We start from the raw sequence: 20,000 nt of genomic DNA on the forward strand, positions 1-20,000 counted from the left end.
GTATCGCCCTGAGGGGGGACCTGCTCAAATGTCTGTCCGTCTGTCTATCTGTCCGAGCGTCCTCTAGTGTCAGTAAAGGGTATTTGCGATCACAATTTGGCGTTAAGATTAATTCCGTATTACCCCGACCTATAGGATGAATCATTGGTTATGGGAGGCAAAAGGCTGCTTTTTGACTAGGAAACAAACATGAAGATAACAGACATCTTTACAAATCTCTCAGTAAGAGCTTGTCCCTGTCTGCGCGTTTTTAATCCCGTCCATATCTGTCATTTTTGGATATATTTGGAAATAAATTGCAATAATCATGTGTGTCACATTGATACAATGTCATTAGAAAGACCCAGGTTTGAAGCTCAACTCCTAAAGTTAGACTTGAAAGTGCTTAAAAAAAGATGTGCATTTTAGTATTCTGTCATAAAGAGATGGATTTTGAAATAGTTAAGCATAAATATACGGCCTATATAAGATTAGGAATGATGTCCCTTATAGTATTACTAATTCTTCAAACAGGGATACCATGAAAAGTGTTTAGTTATTTCTTATGTCAATGTCAATTGCGAAAGAACATGTACTGGGACTTGTCATGCTTGAGAGCCAATTCAACAGTCCAAAGATCAGGGTCTGATGATGTCTATCAAGAAAGACAATTTTGTAAAAGTTCATTAGTGGGGAACCCGGTCAACATTTTTCATGCACGACCTGATATTCAAAAAAAGTATGAGTATTTTCAAAAGTAAAATATAGGAATCGCCATACTGGCTGGCATTCGAAAAAATTTTTTTTTTCATGAAATAGACTACTTTTCTGAAGAATAGAGTTAATATTTCTTCTTGTAAGAGAAATAATCCATATTGTGTTTATCCCATAGAAGCCCCTACATACTAGTGCCGAGCTTCGTGCGTGAGGATAGTATTTCATTTGCCTATATAGGTAACCCGACAAGAACATGGTGGTTGAGGCCCCTGTGTTAGGACTTTTGTCGTCTATTTTGTTATCATGTGCTATTAAATTATCTGTTTTGATTGACCTAGAGCAGGCGGTGTACGGGTAAAAATATTTAAATCTTGTTTATTGTATATGCCGTCGTCCTGGAACGACAATAACTTTGCGTAAATGTGTACTTTGAAAAGGTCGTGTAATGCAAAAGTCGTGTAATGCAAAAGCAAGGTTATGTCTACATATAAACTTCTAAATCATGATATAAACATAACAAGATGATTGTGTCTGATCTATAACTTTCTCATTAATTGATGCCTTTTGAAATAATTCTGCATAAATATATGGCACATATGGACAATGAGTCACATGTAAAACCCAGCTGATGATGTAAATCAAAGACCAAAATCATACTTTGACTTCGAACAAAATATTTCCTTAAAGTGTCTAAAAAGGATTTTGTCATTAATGGATGAATTAAAAATCATTTGTGAGACGACATGTAGCGGACAAATGTTCAAAGGTCACACTTGTATTTCAAAAGTCATGATATGAGAGTGCATTTGTGGTCATGTCCAGTCCATATATGTGTTATTCAGCGAGAGTTAAGAATAAAAACGTGGTACTTTGAAACAATTTGTCTTGAGTGAGAAAAGAAATGTCGCATAAAGTAAGATTTCAGACATAAAAGGTAATATTTCATTTCATATAAATATTTTGAAGGTCATGTCCGGTCATGAATTCTGTCATTCATTGGATGGCTATTGGGGTAACTAGGCATACATTTGTGGCACATTAGGACTACTTGTAATGTTCAAACACAAGGTTGATAGCTAGATAGGTCAATTTAGAACGCTGATGGTTGTGTCTATATCTTTGTCATTTATTCATGGATGCTTTTTAAAATAATGAGAAATAATGAAGATATAAATAAATGCTTCTTAATTTTTCTATTTTTTGTAAAACTTGTAAGACTACAGTAACCATGCCTTCAATGTAAAAAAATGGAAAACAAGATTAACAAACTTTAAGGTGGCGTTATTTTTTAAATATTTACATATTGACCTTGACTCTTCAAATTATAAATGATCTAGAGTCCATAAAGGTTTACACTAATGCTATTCTATTAAAATAAAGAAAACTTAAACATCTAATGGTATATTAAAATGTGCAGGTTTTATGTAAGACATTTGGGATCTCAGATACCTGATAAAGATTAATTGTCCAAAAAGAATGACCTATGATAGTTTGAAATAATGATATAAATTAAAGTGGGCAGTATACCTACACAGTGTGTACAATTCGACATTAAATGTTGCTCACATCATTATACAATTATTGGTACACATTCCTACAGAAGGATCCATTTGTTTAAAAGCACTTAAATTACTTATATTTGTTAAAAAGGGTGTCCATTTTGAAATCAAAGATGGCCGGCATTGCAGTCAATGTGTAAAGCATGAATAATTATCAGCCAATTATTCTTAAAAGTAATTGAAACTTGATTTCATGCAGATTAACGGACATACGTTTCGATATGTACCAGAAATGATAATTTTTTAAGTAGATGGTAGAGGACATTTTGATTTGACCTTCAGAAGGTCAAGGACTTCTAGTACAGCCGTGATAGAGCAAAAAATGGCTTCAGCGTACCCGCTTGTACCTGCTTGTACTAAAAAATGCCGTTAGACTCTTAACGGAGGCTCTTTTCTGAAAATCAAACCCGTCTATTTGAAAAAACCCGAATAGGTAGAGTTTATATATTAAGCATGAAACATTTTCTAGTAAGTGTCTACAAAGATTGTTCAAATAAAAGCCCTGGAGTCAAAACTGGCCCTGCCCCAGGTGTGTCATTGTTTTTAACTATATGTGTAAAGAAAAAACTTTAAAAAATCTACTTTTAAAAATCCCAACGAGCTAGACCTTAGATGTTTAGCATGAAACATCTTCTAATTGTTGTCTACAAAGTTTGTTCAAATAAAAGCCCCGGGCTTTAAACTGACCCAGCTCCGGGGGCCTATGTACAGGTGAGCGACTTCAGGGCCATCCATCATGGCCCTCTTGTTACAAAAATATTTTGTCAAAAAAACTTATTTGTATATAATCATTGCTTGATTAAATTTACTTTATATATTATTTTTTATATCTGATAAGTATATTTTTTTACTTATTATTTTTCATTATTTCAGGATTACGATGGTGATGACAATGACGACTTAAATGATTCGGATTATGTTGCCGAGTCTGATGAGGGAGATTCCACTGATGAAGATTTGTCCCTTTTTGCCCCTTATTTCCAAAATGCGTTACTGTCAAACTGGCTTACTTCCTTGACACATTCAATAAAAATATCCCAATTGCTGGCTTTCATACATTCATCAATGGACTTTATGTTTATAGATCTCAAAGTTATTAGAAGGCGAGCTAATTCTCTCATTTTGTTTGAGGTGTACACAGTTTTGTATTCTACTCCTTGCTTTTCGAATTCACTCATACTGAACTGTAAAATTAATGAATCTGACACAACAGCTTGCTTCACAGAATCATCTCATTATGTTGAGAATGTTTGTCTCAAATTTTTCATTTTTACTTAATTTTGGAAGCATCTTCTTTCCAGCTGCAATTGGACCCATTCTTATATATCAGAGTTACATTCATTTCTTTTTTTAGTGCATGACTTTTGGTGTTTTCAAAGCTCTTTTCTTATAAAATCCTGAACAGAATTGACATGAAAGCAGACTGCTTATTTCACTTTCTTCTGCCTTCCTGTATTTCGGAATTATCTGTCTATGTCCTTTCTCAAGCACAGTAAAATTAGGGGCAAAGTCCCCTTTGTTCACCAGCATTTCCCATGCTTTTCTTCTTTCCTTGCTTTTGGGTTTTAAGGCAAGAACTCTTCCAACTTCCAATTCATTACTGTGCGAAGTTCCCTAATGCCTTGCAATATTCTGGTCCAATTTATAACAGAACAAACACGCATGTGACTTGTTGCCTATCGCCTTCCTGAAAATGTACTACAAGTTGAAAAATGTGAAAAGTTCTCCGATGCATCAACAACGGAACCATTAATAAATTCAGTGGGTGTGACTTGGGGACATTACCTTCAATCCAGATGGTAAGTTATATTTTTTTTACCAAAACAGAAATACTATTTGATCCTTATTATTGGTCCTGTAACAGATTTATGTGTAAGTATAGATCAAGGCTATATCTCAGAAAATACTAATTGAATTGAAACTTTCTATAATGCTCCAAGTGGTTGATATTGGCCTTGTTTTATTGACCAGCACTGAAAATAGTCAAGCAAAAATAACTGACTACTCTTGTGTGGTAGATGATTGTTAAACGAGGGCAAAGAAATTTTGAAACATTTTATAAAAAATTTTTTTGTCTTTTAGAATGTAAATGGTTTGAAAATGCAAATTATTTTTAAAAGTGTTTCAAAATACATTTTAATTACACACCAAGAATCATTTAAGGTAATAAAATATAAAGTTAAGATTATCAAAATTATGTATAACTAACTGATCTTAGGGTCTCTGCATTTTCCCTACATTAAATTATCATTTTGAAGTGAATAATGTAGACCACATGATTGTATAATAAATGGAGTTGGCACTGGCAAAACTGAAATTCAGTAAAGGGACTCCACTGAAGTTTAAAAGCCTAAAAACGTAACATTTGAATTTCTTACTTAAATGAGCTGGGGCACTTTAAAGAGAAATATATACAAAGATAGTTAAGAAATATACTTTGAAATAAATTGAAAATCGTATTTTTATGCTTTCCTTAGTCCGATTTGAGTGAAAAGAGTTTTAACGCTTTTCATTTTGGGTCATTTTTTACAATTTGAATAAGTATTCTGGAAAAACTAAGTGCGCCAATGACCTGAAATTTTGCACAAAGATTAGTGGTCTAAACCTACATCAAATGGTACATTTATGGGGAAAAACTATTTTCAGTCCCATCATGTCAAAAAACCTGAGTGAAGTCCCTTTAAGTGGTGGAGTTAGAGGGCAGCTAGAGAGAAAATAGTGGTACTGTATTAAAAAAAAACAACAATTTTTGAGTCTGACTGACAGGTGGCAAAATAAAATTTTGAGTTTCTTGTAGCAAAGAGTTTTTGCACTTGTCCATATGATAATTATATAGTAAATTCTGATCAAATTTCACTTGATGTCCGTAATAGCTTAGGGACAACCTGGGCAAAATTGCCACCCACGCGGTCACATGTTACAGCAAGTTATATTATTTTCATGGTGCAGTGCCTTGTGATACCAGCTATTTGCATACATCTTCTTGATATTGTTGTAGAGGCTGTGGAGTCTGACTCAAGTGACAGTGAAGATGACAATGATTCTTGTGAAGATTATTCAGGTAATTATTTTAAATCTACTAGATGGCTGAAGTAAGCTCAATAGCAAAAACAGAATAGTTGCTCAGTACTGAGCTTTCCAGGAATAAGTTGATTAATGCCTTCATGATGCTACTAAGACAATGAAATAATAAAACAAACAAACACTATGCCTCTTATAATATTCACTCATGTAGGGTAAAAACTATACCCTCAAGACCAGTTTTGTTTTTGGTAATACCCAAATGCCTTGAAGGACTTAATTGAAATTTGGGTTCAGTTATAAGCACATTAAGACAGTGTACAGAAACCAACATTTTGGCATGCAGACCCAAGGCCACAGTTAAAAGTCAAAGGTTTGAACCTAGTATTTTGTGATTGCTTTGTAACTCCCACCAGCCTTGAAAATTTATTGAAATATGGTTGAAATGATCACCTCATTAAGGCAATGTGCAGAACTTACCTTGCAAGCACGCTGGCCAAAGGTCACAGTTGAAGGTCAAAGGTTTGAGCCTTAAATATCACATCCACTCCAAATTACCTTGAGTATTTTAATTAAATTTTAGGTGATTGTTCACCTCAATGCACAACATGCAGAACCAACTGTTCAGACATGCCAGCCCAAGGTCAAGGCCATAGTTCCGAGGTCAAAGGTTTGAGACTGTTGTGTAATTCCTTGATGATGTAAATTGGGTCTAATGTTAACATAATCCTGACAATTTGTGAAACCTATGATCTATTGTAGTTACTTACATAGTGTGTGTGTGTGTGTGTGTGTGTGCATATGTATTGACTTGCTAGTGTGTATGCCAAGGTAGCAAGCTTTGTTTCCTACATGGAAGTGAAGTGACTTGCATAGCGTGTATGCATGTGTACCAAGCTTCATTGTTTTTAACCAGGTTTTCCATGGGAGAAACTTGTGTTATTAGATAGGGAACCTCATTGGGCATGTGGCTTTCACAATTCCTGTCCTTGCCATAACTTTTCCATCCTTGGAACAATTTCAATATTATTTGGCATGTGCTTTCACAATGACAAAATGTGTTGAATACAAAAATCAGATCTGTAGCTCAAATGTATAGGTCTTTTAGACAGGTTAAAGGTCACAATGTCCACAATGTTGTCCTTGCCATAACTTTGCCATCTTTAATGAGATTGTCCCTGTTGAAAACCTTGTTTCATTGCATAGCATAGCAATTTAGTGACTTGCATAGTGTGTATGCTAGTGAAGCTAAATTCATAGGCTTTTGTCAAAAAGCTTGTTTCTATGAGATCTCAAACAGTGTTAATCTGGATTAGGTGGTAAGAAGAATGAGGAAAATCTTTGATTGCTGTTGAAGTTAAATTTTTAATCTTTTCTTCATGAAACCTTGTCAGAATATTTCTTGCTTTTTTGGGGGGAGGGGGTGGTCTCAGAAGAGTGATACAGAAATCTCATAGTAGTCTTCTTTTACAGATATCAAAGAAGGCAAAAAGGAAAACAAGGATACTGGAAATGTTGCAAGGACACAGAAGAGACACAGGCAAGATGGTATGGTTAATATTTTCATTCATTGCACCATGGTTTAGTTATCTAAATAGTTAAAATTATTATGTTTGATTCCGGCAAAATTATGACCTCTGGCATTTGGCTGTCCACCAAAATAATCAAGGTCAGTGTTAGCTATTGACCCCAGAGTTGCAGAATTTTATTGAATGGTAAGCGAAATTATGTATCTGTGTATCAGACTTATATAGGCAGAGTTATGGCCCTTGACTTGACATTTTAATTTGTGGTTTGCATTTCTCCTTAATTACTTGGGCTTAGGTCAGAAAACTTTCGGAAAATGGTTATTGGTTAGTCAAGTTGAGCCCCTTAGTTTAATTTCAACATCTGATTTGTATATTTAGAGTTACATGTATTAAGTATGATACTTAGCAAAAATAGAGATATTCTATACAGTAATATTGTTTCTCTAAAACTTATAATTTAGGCTAGAAATCACCAAACTTGAATTTTTATTATCAGAACTGTAAAGCCTGAGTTATGAGGATTGACTTTGGTAAAAATGCATGGAAAATAAATGTTCAATTTATAATTCTTGTAGTATTTTGTTGCTCCTTAACTATGTGACTTGACTAAATTTGAAGGAAAAATTTCATTGGTAAGTGAAGTTAACCACTTTGGTTTTAATATCAGAACTGCGATGCCAAAGTTATGGTCCTTGACTGAACAAAAATAGATGTAAGGGCTCTTGTTTTCTGACAGAGTTTGTTGGTAGGGACATCTGTGTCCCTAGGCTCATCAAATTTGCATGCATCAAATCATGGCTCGTTTGTTTAAAATGTTCATGACACATAGTTCTTGGAAGTGAAAAATATGTTAAAATGTATCTTAACATTGATTGTATTACTCAAGGAAGAAAAAAAAAGATTCAATCCTGTATTACAACCACGCCACTGTTCTGTCAATCTTTTTACTAAGTCAAGGGAATATTGTATAAATCCAAAAGCGAAACCCCAGGTGCAAATCTAAATATGTTGGGCAACCTGCCCATAAGGTTTAATGACTCTATGATCCTTTGTGAGTAACTTGCCACAAACGTTGAAAATTGAAAAAATTTTCGAAGTCAAGGGCAATTACTCAAAAATACAAAACAAATCCAGACGAAAATACCTGGTGCACAACAACACATGCTGATCAACAGTTCTGTAAAGTTTCATGACTCTAGGCCAAATACTTTTTGAGTTATGCGCGACACAAAAGTGAATGGACTGACAGAAGGACGGACAAGGGTTAAATATAAATGGCTGCTACTAAAGGCCCAAAAACCTAAATTAAAATAAGTAAAAGAGATATTTGGGATCATTTGCATGTTTTCAAGTACTGACTGTCATTTTAAATGATTCAATTTCTATTTAGATGCTGAAGAGTCGAGTGATGAGAATAATGATGAAGAGTAGGATGCCAGTTATGATGAAATAGCTTCTGACTGATTCTGCCAAGTAGCAACAGAATCACCTGATTACTCCTCAAAAGATTCTGATTCTAAATATAAGGAACAGCAACATATGAAACGTTGCATTGGTAAGTTTGTAGTCTGATCATTGATCACCTGATTTTTGATTATTGAAGTCATATTTATCATTATCATCGCATAAAATTGTCGAAAAATGGGACATTCCCAGCATACCGGGATGTTATGGTATGTATACAAGCCATATTGTTAAAGCATATATCTGGGAAACAATCACTATTATAAATTTGCGAGTCTTAAATTTGCATTTCAGATGCTAAGAAAAAAATCAGAAAAATTGGCCTTATACTTGCTTAATTAAGATTTCATTACAAAAAAGCATAAAGATTAAATTCTTACTTGCATAATTTCAGGCTGTATAACAGTCCAATTGTAATATGCAAACTGATAATATGTCTGTTACTTGACACAAAAGCTTGTAATATATTAAACACTTCTGTTTGACACATTTGCTTGCACATTCTCACAAACTCATTTGGTTGAAAGTGATTGTGCATTTCACGTGATTGTGCATTTCAAAAAATCTTTATTTTAAAAAAAAACAAAAAAATTCATGTCAATACTCTAAATGTGGTCTTATGTATATTTTTTATAGATGACTCAATCTGCTATTGTTTGAAGCTTAAATAGATAAACAGCTTACAGTCCCAATTATGTTGTTAAATGATGCTTTTGTTTGTTTAAAATTTAAATGCACAAACATATATCTTAATAGGTAAAACTTACCCCCCCCCCCCAGAAAGGGATGACAAAACCATGGACAGAGATTGAAAAAGAGGCTGTAAAGAAAGGATTACACAGATGCTTTTTTTTAGTCAAGTTACCATCAAAAAAGAGAGTGTGAAGATCTAATCAGTAAGGAACCATGTTTAGAATACAGATCATGGACAATGATAAAAGATTCTGTGAGAACATCATTTAAGCAGCACAAAAACGTCAAAATGAAAAGGAAAAAAAGAACATAAAATTGATAAACCAGTGAATATATTATTATGTCTGGATATCTACATTTTTTTAAGTATGCAGGAACTCAAATTTCTCTTGTCAAAATTGTCTCGATATCGCGTGGAACTTAACTTAAAATTTGCCTGATATTTTTGTGGTTTATTGTTTTGCCTCAACGGAGTAGTGGCAACATGTAGGGATCCCTTCTCCGGCATCTGCCACAAAACTTGTCTGGACTACTCCTCAGAAACTACTGGTGCAATTTCATGGAAACTTTACAGGAATGCTCAGTACTAAGTCTAGTGTTTTACATAGAACAGTTCATCAAAATAAAATATCGTAAACACCGCTTATAACTAACAGCTCTAGACCTACAAAAAGTGTTTGTTTTTTAAGGAGTATGTAATAGATATTTATCTTCTGTTTTGTTATTTTAAGCTAGATTTTTTTTCCAAAGAAAAAAATATAGAGGAATTGCCACAGTCAGGTTCGCGTTCCCGTATCCTGTTGCTATTGTCATCCAAAAACTTTAACATTGATCATTATTTTTAGATCACCTGTCAAAAAGTGACAGGGTGAGCTTTTGTGATCACTTTTCGTCCAGCATCTGTCTGTCCGTCCGGCGTCCGTAAACTTTTACTTAAAATGACATCTCCTCATAAACCACTAAGCCAATTTCATCCAAACTTCATAGGAATGTTCCTTTGGTGGTCACCTTTAAATATTGTTCAAAGAATTAAATTCCATGCAGAACTCTGGTTGCAATGGCAACCCAAAGAAAAAACTTAAAATATCTTCTTTTAAATAACCCAAAGAGCTGGAGCTTAGATATTTGGCATGAAACATTTTCTAGTCAGTGTCTACTAAGTTTGTTCAAATAAAAGCCCTGGGGTCAAAATTGGCCCCACCCCAGGGGTCATTGATTTTCACTATATGCATATAGTAAAAACTTTAAAAATCTTTTTTTAATTTAGATTCCAAAGAGCTACAGCTAAGATATTTAGCATGAAACATCTTCTAATGAATGTCTACCAAGTTTGTTCAAATAAGAGCCCTGGGGTCGAAATTGGCCCCGGCCCGGGGGGTCATTGTTTTCCCTATATGTATATAGTAAAAACATAAAATATCTTCTTTTAAAAAAAACCAAATAGCTAGAGCTTATATATTAAGCATAAACCATCTTCTAATGAATGTCTACAAAGTTTGTTCAAATAAAAGCCCTGGGGTCAAAATTGATTCTGCACTGGAGGTCATTGATTTTCCTTATATGCATATAGTAAAAACTTTAAAAACTTTTTTTAATTTAGATTCCAAAGAGCTAGAGCTAAGATATTTAGCATGAAACATCTTCTAATGGATGTCTACCAAGTTTGTTCAAATAAGAGCCCTGGGGTTGAAATTGGCCCCGCCGGGGGGGTCATTGTTTTCCCTATATGTATATAGTAAAAACTTAAAAAATCTTCTTTTAAAAAACCCAAATCGCTAGAGCTTATATATTTAGCATGAAACATCTTCTTTTGGGTGTCTACCAAGTTTGTTCAAATAAAAGCCCTTGGGTTAAAATTGGCCAGGCCCGGGGGTCATTGTTTTTCATTACATTGTATATGTGTGTAGTTTGTTCAAATATCAGCCTTGGGGTTTAAACTGGCCCCGCTCTGGGGGCCTGTATACAGGTGAACAACTTCAGGGCCATCATGGCCCATTTGTTTTATTACTTGGTGTATTGTCCTTATACTTGGGCACAAAAGTCATTTGGAAAAGACCATCAAGCAGACTAGACTAAACTTGGCATTGACTTTCAATTGAATATGGAACTTTGCTTGTAATTAGCAATAAGTAGTTGTAACTTTGTTACTAATGAATGGATTGTCTTCATACTTAGACACAATCAACCTTTCAGCAAAAGAATTTGAGAAGACGAAGCTAAAGGTGACCTTGACTCTTAAATGGTCATGACATTTAGGGTACAAATATGTTATTTTGCTTGATTTTTAGTTCAACTATTGGCAGAATATTCGAGCTATTGCAGTCACCCATTTTTCGGCGTCCCTATGGTTAAGTTTTTGTGCTTTTTGGCTGATATCTCCCTAACTTTGGAAGGGAATGGATTGAAACTCTACACATTTCTTTTCTCTGATTATCTAAGATGATTTGCACAAGTCCAATAACTCTGATTTGCTATTTTGCATATTTATGCCCCTTTTTTGAGTTAGAAATATTTGGTTAAGTTTTAGCATGTAAGCCGATATTTCCAAAACTAAGAAAGGGAATGGATTTAAACTCCACACGCTTCTTCCCTGTAATTATCTCACATTATTGGCACAATTCCCATAACTCTGATTTGGCTGAGGGACAATTTGAGCCACGTCGCGACAAAACCAACGTAATGCGTTTGCCACCAGCATGGATCCAGACCAGCCTGCACATCCGCACAGTCTGATCAGGATGCATGCTGTTTGCTATCAATTTCTCTAAATAGGGTTTGTAAGGGAACAGCATGGATCCTGATCAGTCTGCACGGATGTGCAGGCTGGTCTGGATCCATGCTGGTTGCAAACCCATTATGTTGGTTTTGTAGTGACACTGCTCATTTTATTTATTCATATAGGTAGGCTGTATTATACTCAATGAAACACCCTTGTCTAGTGTTGTGTCCTCCGACAGCTCTTGTTATTATAATTGCTTGTAACTTTCTTATTTATAAATGGATTGTCATATTAATTGAACATATTATCCTTTTGGACATTATCTTAAGTAAGATCAAACTCCATGTAACCTTGACCTTGAACTGACCTTGACCATCAAGGTCAAATTATTAAATTTTGTTAAAAATGGTAGATTTGACTGTAATTGATCAAAATAACACTTATGACAAAATCGACATGATGTTTTATCTATGTCTGTCCAGGTCATGTTACTGACTTTTGTCAAAAATAGTTCAACTTTGTTATCAATTGATGGATTTGATTGATACTTTACAAAAGAATATTTATGAAAAATGCAACATGTTGTTTATCAATTTTTGTATGACTTTGACCTTGAACTGACCTTGACCGTCAGGGTCATGTTTTTGAATTAAGCTGAAATTTGTGTTAATTTGTTATTAATTGAATTGATTCTTGGTCAAGATCAAAGTATAGACAAACTGACATGTTGCATAATCAATTTTTGTTCTTGACATGACCTTGACTGTCAAAGTAATGTTTTTGAATTTTGCTAGAATTTGTATAAATTTGTTAGTAATGGATGGATTTGATTAATACTTGGACAATACAACAGTTAAGCAAAACCCAAACTTTGTTATTTATGAGCAGATTTGGTTCATACTTTGGCATGGACTGCATGCAGCACTAAACCGTTATAATGAGTAATTCAAATTTGGCATTGACCTTTTAACGACCATCACCAAAAAAGCGATACGACAGTTAAGTTATATTAGTGACACAAATAAATTTAAAATCATTTTCCGGGTTTAATGTGAGGAATTCAGTTAAGATAATACATTAATTTGTTCGTGAATTGTTAAAATTGATTCAGAAATTTTCATGCCCTTGTTAACTTTTTATATGTGATTATTTATTGTTAACATACATTTGATATGACACACAACGTTATTTTCTTGATGTTATTGGTATTTGAATATTTAATATTAATTTATTGAACTTTAATAGAAATATTCAGGTTAGCTAATATCATCCAATTTGTTATTGTATTTACTCATTATATTTGTATTTCTACGGCTGCGTTTTTATTGGCGCTATACGTTATAAACGAAAAATAGTCACATATTCTGGAACCTTATGATATGAAATGTGATTATGAATAGATAGAATGGAAATAAAAAAAGTGGATTTATTAAAACATTTTCCTTTTCCAATGCATTGTGTAATAGCCAGGATAAATGTTAATTATTTATAAGTACTTATTATTTCCATATGTAGTAAATTATTGACTTTTAATATAATAAACTTACTCGACCTGTTAATATGTCAGTATATTTGGTAACTTAATTAATAAATCGATTTAAAAAAGCTTTAAATTGACAGAAAATTAAAAAAATTTCAATCTAAACTACTTCTGTACCATTGTCTTAGACAAGTAGCTTTTCTAAGGAAAATGGTGGACTTCGCAGGCATCTTAGCGTTGAACTGATAACGATCGCTGATTGGCTTATCTCTGTGACCCCTGCCAGTTTGACTGACAGGCGGCGTAATGTCAATTAATGCTACAGCAGAAGTATAAATCCCAATATTCAAACACATTTTCAAAAAAAAAGTGATGCAGCCTAGATTTTCAGTCTATGTTATTCTTGGTTGTAGTAAAACAAATTTGACCATGAAGTTTATCAAATTAATTGCTTGTTTTGTAGAGGCAATGTCATATTCACACAGAATGACTTATTTGATTTTAAATTTACCGTGACTTGCAGAACTATGATTTTATTTTTCCACAATTTCTTGACATTTATTAGTGATTTCATTAATTGTTACAATTACATCTTCTGGACAGTTATACTCTTGATTGTTGTTTTGAATAAAATAGGACAATAATCGTCTGTACTTAAGTAAAAATTCTGATCTATTTTGGCCTGTAGGTTGCTGATAATGAGATCACGTTTGAGTCCAAACTTTGGTGTTAAGTTATTATTGTATTATGATCAAATGAGTTGATACCTGCCATATTGAAGCAGGATGTACTTTGATTTAACATAAACATTTGTAATGCGATTTCATCCTATTTTGGTCTGAAATTTCTGTGTGAAATCTTGATGGAATTTCGATCCACAGACATATATCAATAGAAGCAGTATATGTTTTAAAGTGTGCATTTGCTTTTTTTATTCCCCGCCAATGGAAACGGGAGGATATTGTTTTGGCATTGTCCATCCGCCCTCTTTCCGCGCTAGCAATTACTGGCTGGAATTCAGCGAAACTTTATGGCAACCATCAATACCAAGAGATGCGCATATCTTTGCCTTGTTCCTGTCAGACCTTCCAACACAGAGTGATGGCCCTTGATTAGTATGCAGTATGTGTAAAAAGCAATAATCGTTTCCGCGCTGTTTCTCTGCAACTACTGGCTGGAATTCAATTAAACTTTATAGGAACCATTAATACAAAAAGGCAATTTGCATCTCATTGGCATGCCCAGATAATACTATCTAACACTGAGTTATGGCCCCTGTTATTGCTCTGAATATTTATCATGTACAAAGAATATTACTGTTTACGCCATGATAAATATATAAAAATAAAGCCTTATGTCTCCAGTTAATGTGTTAGTAATAACCAGTACTCGACAGGGGGATAAATCAAGGAATTTGCTTGTATAGAAGTAAAATTCGAGGCTGAACAATCAACATTTGAGGAAACTTAAATGAAATGCTTAATGAAAACAATGCTAAATTAGTTTGCAAGTTTTGAAAGATAATAATATTATATTCATTTCAAGAGAAAAAAACTTTAATTATCTTGTTTACATGCCATGTTTTGTATATGAAACATTGAAGTGGATATAATGTAATCAAAACATTCAGAATACATCATATTGTTCAGCTGTTGTTTTCTTGTTGTTGTTTTTCCTTTACCATTTCATGCGTAAAAATCGAAGTTACTTGGTCTGTGTTATATGGAACAGAATTAGTGCATTTATTCCATCTTGCTTTATGATATTGGGACTTACATTATGCTTGCTTCTTTACTTCTTTATGACAATGAAAACCTGCGTTTTGCTGAATTCAATCATGCCTTATTATTACTGAATGCACTTTCATGTAATTGCAACCTTATGTGTTCCCTACTAAACCATCAAACTCACATATTTTAATATGCTATATGTTTAATTGCATCTTTTATAAAGATCAACGTATTATGTTTGGTGTTTAATATAACATTCTTTGCTTGTTCTTGATATAACTAAATGTCACATGGTTAGTTTCTGTCAGTACCTTTAATTTGCCTTATATTGTCGACATTATGTCACAATAAATTATTAATTTTGATCAATAATTGGCGAATTTGATGTGTCTTAGCATTCATATGCTTCAATATATTCACTGATTACAAATATAATGCAATATATCACTGCGCATCGACAACGAAGATGACAACGATAGCGATATTATAGTCGCATGTGACAGTACGCACTAAGCAGTTGGCAGTAAGCATAATGCGAGTTGCAATAATTTGTGTTCGTATTATGACAGCAGGTGTCGCTTTATCGGTACATCCCGTTATTTTCCGGATGATCCCGTATTTTGGCACGTGGAGTAAAACAAATTTACGTCCCCTTTATACAGGGGCGTATACAGAACAGTGTTAGTTGGAGACTAACATGTAAAGGGAAAATTTACTGGAAAACAAGGGAACACGATGCGACAGACGAAAAGTGCGTGTTTTTGAAGATTCCGCCAGCATGTGAAAAAAAATGTTATAGATTTCTCTAATAACTCATCCTACAAGTGGCAACTCACCTCTTATATAATTGTTTACATTTCTTTTTGGGCGTGTGTGATAGTCGTATGAGCAATAGTGAAATTGAATTTTAAGATATACTATGCTCAAACTTACGGTGGCACAAAGGTGACATGTGTGTGTTTTTATTTATCTCATGCGCACGAGATACTATGTCGTGGCCACGGGTTACTAAGTCGTGACCACGAGATAGTTAAGTCGTGGGAACGAGATATTTAATAACCAATCAAATTACACTATTTATATGAATTTTCCTAACAAGGATGCCCCTACTTCTCCTGTCCGTAAAAGTACGTACATTCATACAAGTTATTGATTGGTCAAAGATTTAGCGTCATTGTGACCCTGATTTCTGCCAAATTGCCTAAAAATTATTAGATGTCATCTACTGATCTTTTTAGGTTATATAAACTACAGCTTATTCTTTCTAAATCATTCATCGATTAGACAATGATTTTACATGAAGTGTCATGTTTGTCTGACCTGTGACCTCAAACATCCTCATAGGATATCTACTGTCCATGGGCAATGTCCCTACCCAATAAAATAAACCAGGACTAAGTCCCTCTCAAATGTTAACAGGCCGTTGTACGTACAAAATGACCAATTCTATCATAGAATTATTCCAACAAAGGGCTATAACTAAGTCAAAATTAATGTATGGTTTATGGGCCTGATGATCCTTAAGACATGTATCAAGTTCAAAGTGAACACTTCAGTATTTTCAAAAAAATAATGTTGCACGTAAATCTTTAAACAGAAATTTTCTAAGTTTAGAAAATCATGGTGTAATCTGATTAAATTATTTCGTGTGCACGACACAGTTATCTCGTTCCCACGACTAAAACGATCTAGTAACTCGTGGCCACGACTTAGTAGTTAATACAGTTCAAACTTGATTTTTTTCTGTAGAATAAAATAAATATAATTTGGCTTCATACAAATATTGTGCTTTCAATCCTTTACACTGTAAGTGGGCAGTATGAATATACATTCGTAAACGTATAGTGTTATTACAAAAAAATATATATATGGAAGTTTCTTTTAAAGACAGACACAACTTTACTTGACCCGTAATAAGGAAAGCAGATTCCTATACATTATGTGTATGTGTTTTTGTATTTTCTGATCGCAAAATCAGTAAATACATAACTAACATCCACGGTCTAACACAAAATTTCCTCACAGACCTAACAACGCAAAGTAGTTCTCACTCAAAACTGCTTAAAACCCAGCAATTTAAAGAAATAATAATTTTTAATGTAGGCATTGAACGAATTACATAGCATTAAAAGTTTACATTAGTCAATGGAAATATGAGGTTACAATCACAAATTTCGCGGATGAATATCTTTTTTACCCAATGAAAAATTTTCCACTATTTCCGTAAAGCTTAATCAATGAAAATGCTATTTTTAGCTATGTCGATTACCGAATACTCCAGAGCGTAGCACACAAATAAATCTGACTGTCGAGTAATGGAATATATACATGTCGGACTGTTTTGGCGAGAAGATTTTCGCTAAATTATTTTCATCAGTGTTTAACAACAGGTTTATCGTGAACAAAATACCTCGAAATAAATAAGGATTACAAATACGAAATGAAAATTCTCAATTTTAGAATTACAATATATTTGTTTTTATTCACGCTACATACGTATTACTTCACTGTGGTGCAGAGGTAGCGCGCTCGTTTAAGGTGTGAGAGGCCTGAGGTTAAAATCCTTGTCGAGGCAACATTTTTTTTGAAGTGGCTTTTTTAAGGAAGTTGCCACGATATGCAAGGATAAAGTGTGGCTGTAATAAAAAATGAAAAATGATTTTTGATGCAACTCTAAGCATGCAAAATTCCATATGTATCAATCACAAACTGCATGTTAAACGCAGTCCCTGCGTAAGATGAATAATAGTATATAAAAATAAACTTACACAGGAAAGATCAGAAAATACCACAGAGCATACAGCCCTTTGATTATTTAAATAAAACATATTTAGTAAGAATTTTATAGATTTCAATAAATTTCTGTGATAAAATATGTTACTGAAAGATGTGCATAGTATATCATTAAGCACAAATGTATATATGTGAATGTGGTGGTGTGTAAGGGATGTCTGATCTATAATCAGACACACATATGCCCAACATTTGAGCCGCGTCACGACAAAACCAACATAATGGGTTTGCGACCAACATGGATCCAGACCAGCCTGCGCGTCCGCACAGTCTGATCAGGATCCATGCTGTTCGCTTTCCAACTCTTTTACAAGTAGAGAAACTGGTAGCGAACAGCCTGGATCCTGATCAGACTGCGCGGCGCGCAGGCTGGTCTGAATCCATGCTGGTCGCAAACCCCATTATGTTGGTTTTGTCGTGACGCGGCTCATTTGTAATTGACTATGCACGTGTTACAAGAATAAACAACTTCCTTCTTTCCTTATTATACGTGTATATTTTAATGCGTTACATACCTATTTGCCACTACTAGTGACTGAAACATTTATTAAGTTAAAAGGCCAAAAATGTTTGCTTTTTAATGTCCAAGTCATTAGATAAGACCTTCGCAGTACCTAGGCAGGTGCTAGACAACTTGATGACAGCATAATATGTTTTGGTAAGGGAGTACAATAAGAAGACTATTGCATGAAACTGACACGTATATATTCCACGTATATTTGGGGGTAAGTGCAGCCCTTAAGCCATGGCCTGAAACCGCCACTGACTGTTCGTGTAACTGCCCCATTGCATCACTTTTTACGAGCATATTTTTTTCAATTAGACTGTATACATATATAAAATTATATTGCATAATCCTTTACTACTTGTATTTATATTCTTTCAACTGCAATGTATGTATTAAACGCTTAGTACGTATTTATATATACATGTACGCGGTATCTATACGGAAAATTCCGATGATAGGCGAATCGTGGAAACAATTCCGTTGACATCGATAACAGAGTTCTCGCCCCTTAACAGTACATAGTTTTAATTGTTTATCATAATGTAAGATGATCAAACATTATCCACAAAGCCTCAGACACCGAGCTTTATTAAGCATAAACACTGCATAATGGATATAAGCGAAAGCTAATAGTAATCACGCCATGCGAGCTATAAGTCATATTTTAAAAAATCCATCAGGGAACATTAAATAGTTAATTTTAAATGACTTATACATAAAAGTAATACAAAAAAACTAAACCGTAAATGGTTTGTATAGAGCATGAAGAAAGGTAGCTTATGCATAAAGGTATATGACGTTAACATTTTAGTATTCCAAATGGCTTGTTCCAATTTATTAGTTATCACTCAATGAAAGAATTGGTGACTACGAAATGTTTGAATGAAATAACGAAAAATGGAAACCAGCATAATGCAAAGTTTAAATATCATAAAGCAAGATGGAATCAAGCATAATGCAAGTTCTAATGTCATGTAGCAAGATAGAATTAAGCATAATGCAAGTTCCAATGTCATCAAGCAAGATGGAATCAAGCATAATGCAAGTTCCAACTTGTCATCAAGCAAGATGGAATTAAGCATAATGCAAGTTCCAATGTCATCAAGCAAGATAGAATAAATGCATTAATTCTGTTCCATAGTGTTATGTAGTACACAGCTAGCTTTCTGAAATTTTGTTTATGTTCATATTATTGTAAGCAATGATTTTGGGTCGATAAGATGACCCTTACAACAATCAGTTGTGGAGAAAAGTACTAGATTTAGTTTGTTTGTATCATGTATGCTAAGCTCATAAAATTTTTATAAAGGTACAGTGTATAAGGATATCATCGAGTGTTCTCTCTGAGCTGGGTTTCATCCCTGGAAGAATGGTAGTTAAGAAGGATATTAGTTAAGAACTGGTGCGAGTATCCGGTATTGAGAACGATTGTTAAGAAACTACCCAATTGTTAAGAAACTACCCGTCTACAAAGCTGACATTATGTTGAAAAGGGCTTATAACCCTCCGTGTGTGCGTTATATATAAACATATACAAAAATTTACCTCATAATTAAGTATCAATGTTCTCTTTTTCAAAACCTTAGATTTTCTACATCCCGTGACGTTTTCCTATAGTGAAGTTATTATGTCCTCAATAGCTTGCCAGTTCACTTATCACTTAACAACGTCCACAGAAGAATGTGTTTTGACCAGTGTCCTTAATTGGATGCATTTGTCAGAATGTCCCCATTAGGTTAGACACACCTGAGTGGGGGTGGGTCCTCAATAGACTGTCTTTTTTCCAGTCTATTTGTAATGACAGTATC

The 20,000-nt window shown here is 34.0% G+C and overlaps 2 long non-coding RNA genes across 2 annotated transcripts; both read left to right on the plus strand.

The window, feature by feature from the left end:
- Positions 1 to 1,432: 1,432 nt before the first annotated feature.
- LOC132726837 (uncharacterized) lies at positions 1,433 to 7,083 on the plus strand. Its single transcript, XR_009625264.1, has 3 exons — positions 1,433 to 4,054; positions 5,254 to 5,316; positions 6,750 to 7,083. It is a non-coding gene; the product is annotated as an uncharacterized LOC132726837 (long non-coding RNA).
- Positions 7,084 to 8,194: 1,111 nt separating this feature from the next.
- Positions 8,195 to 14,815, plus strand: LOC132726835 (uncharacterized). Its single transcript, XR_009625263.1, has 2 exons — positions 8,195 to 8,360; positions 9,026 to 14,815. It is a non-coding gene; the product is annotated as an uncharacterized LOC132726835 (long non-coding RNA).
- The last annotated feature ends 5,185 nt before the right edge of the window (positions 14,816 to 20,000 follow it).

Source organism: Ruditapes philippinarum, unplaced genomic scaffold (genome assembly GCF_026571515.1).
Source record: "Ruditapes philippinarum isolate M1 unplaced genomic scaffold, ASM2657151v2 ctg2913_1_1_1_1, whole genome shotgun sequence".
NCBI classification, from domain to species: Eukaryota; Metazoa; Mollusca; class Bivalvia; order Venerida; family Veneridae; genus Ruditapes; species Ruditapes philippinarum.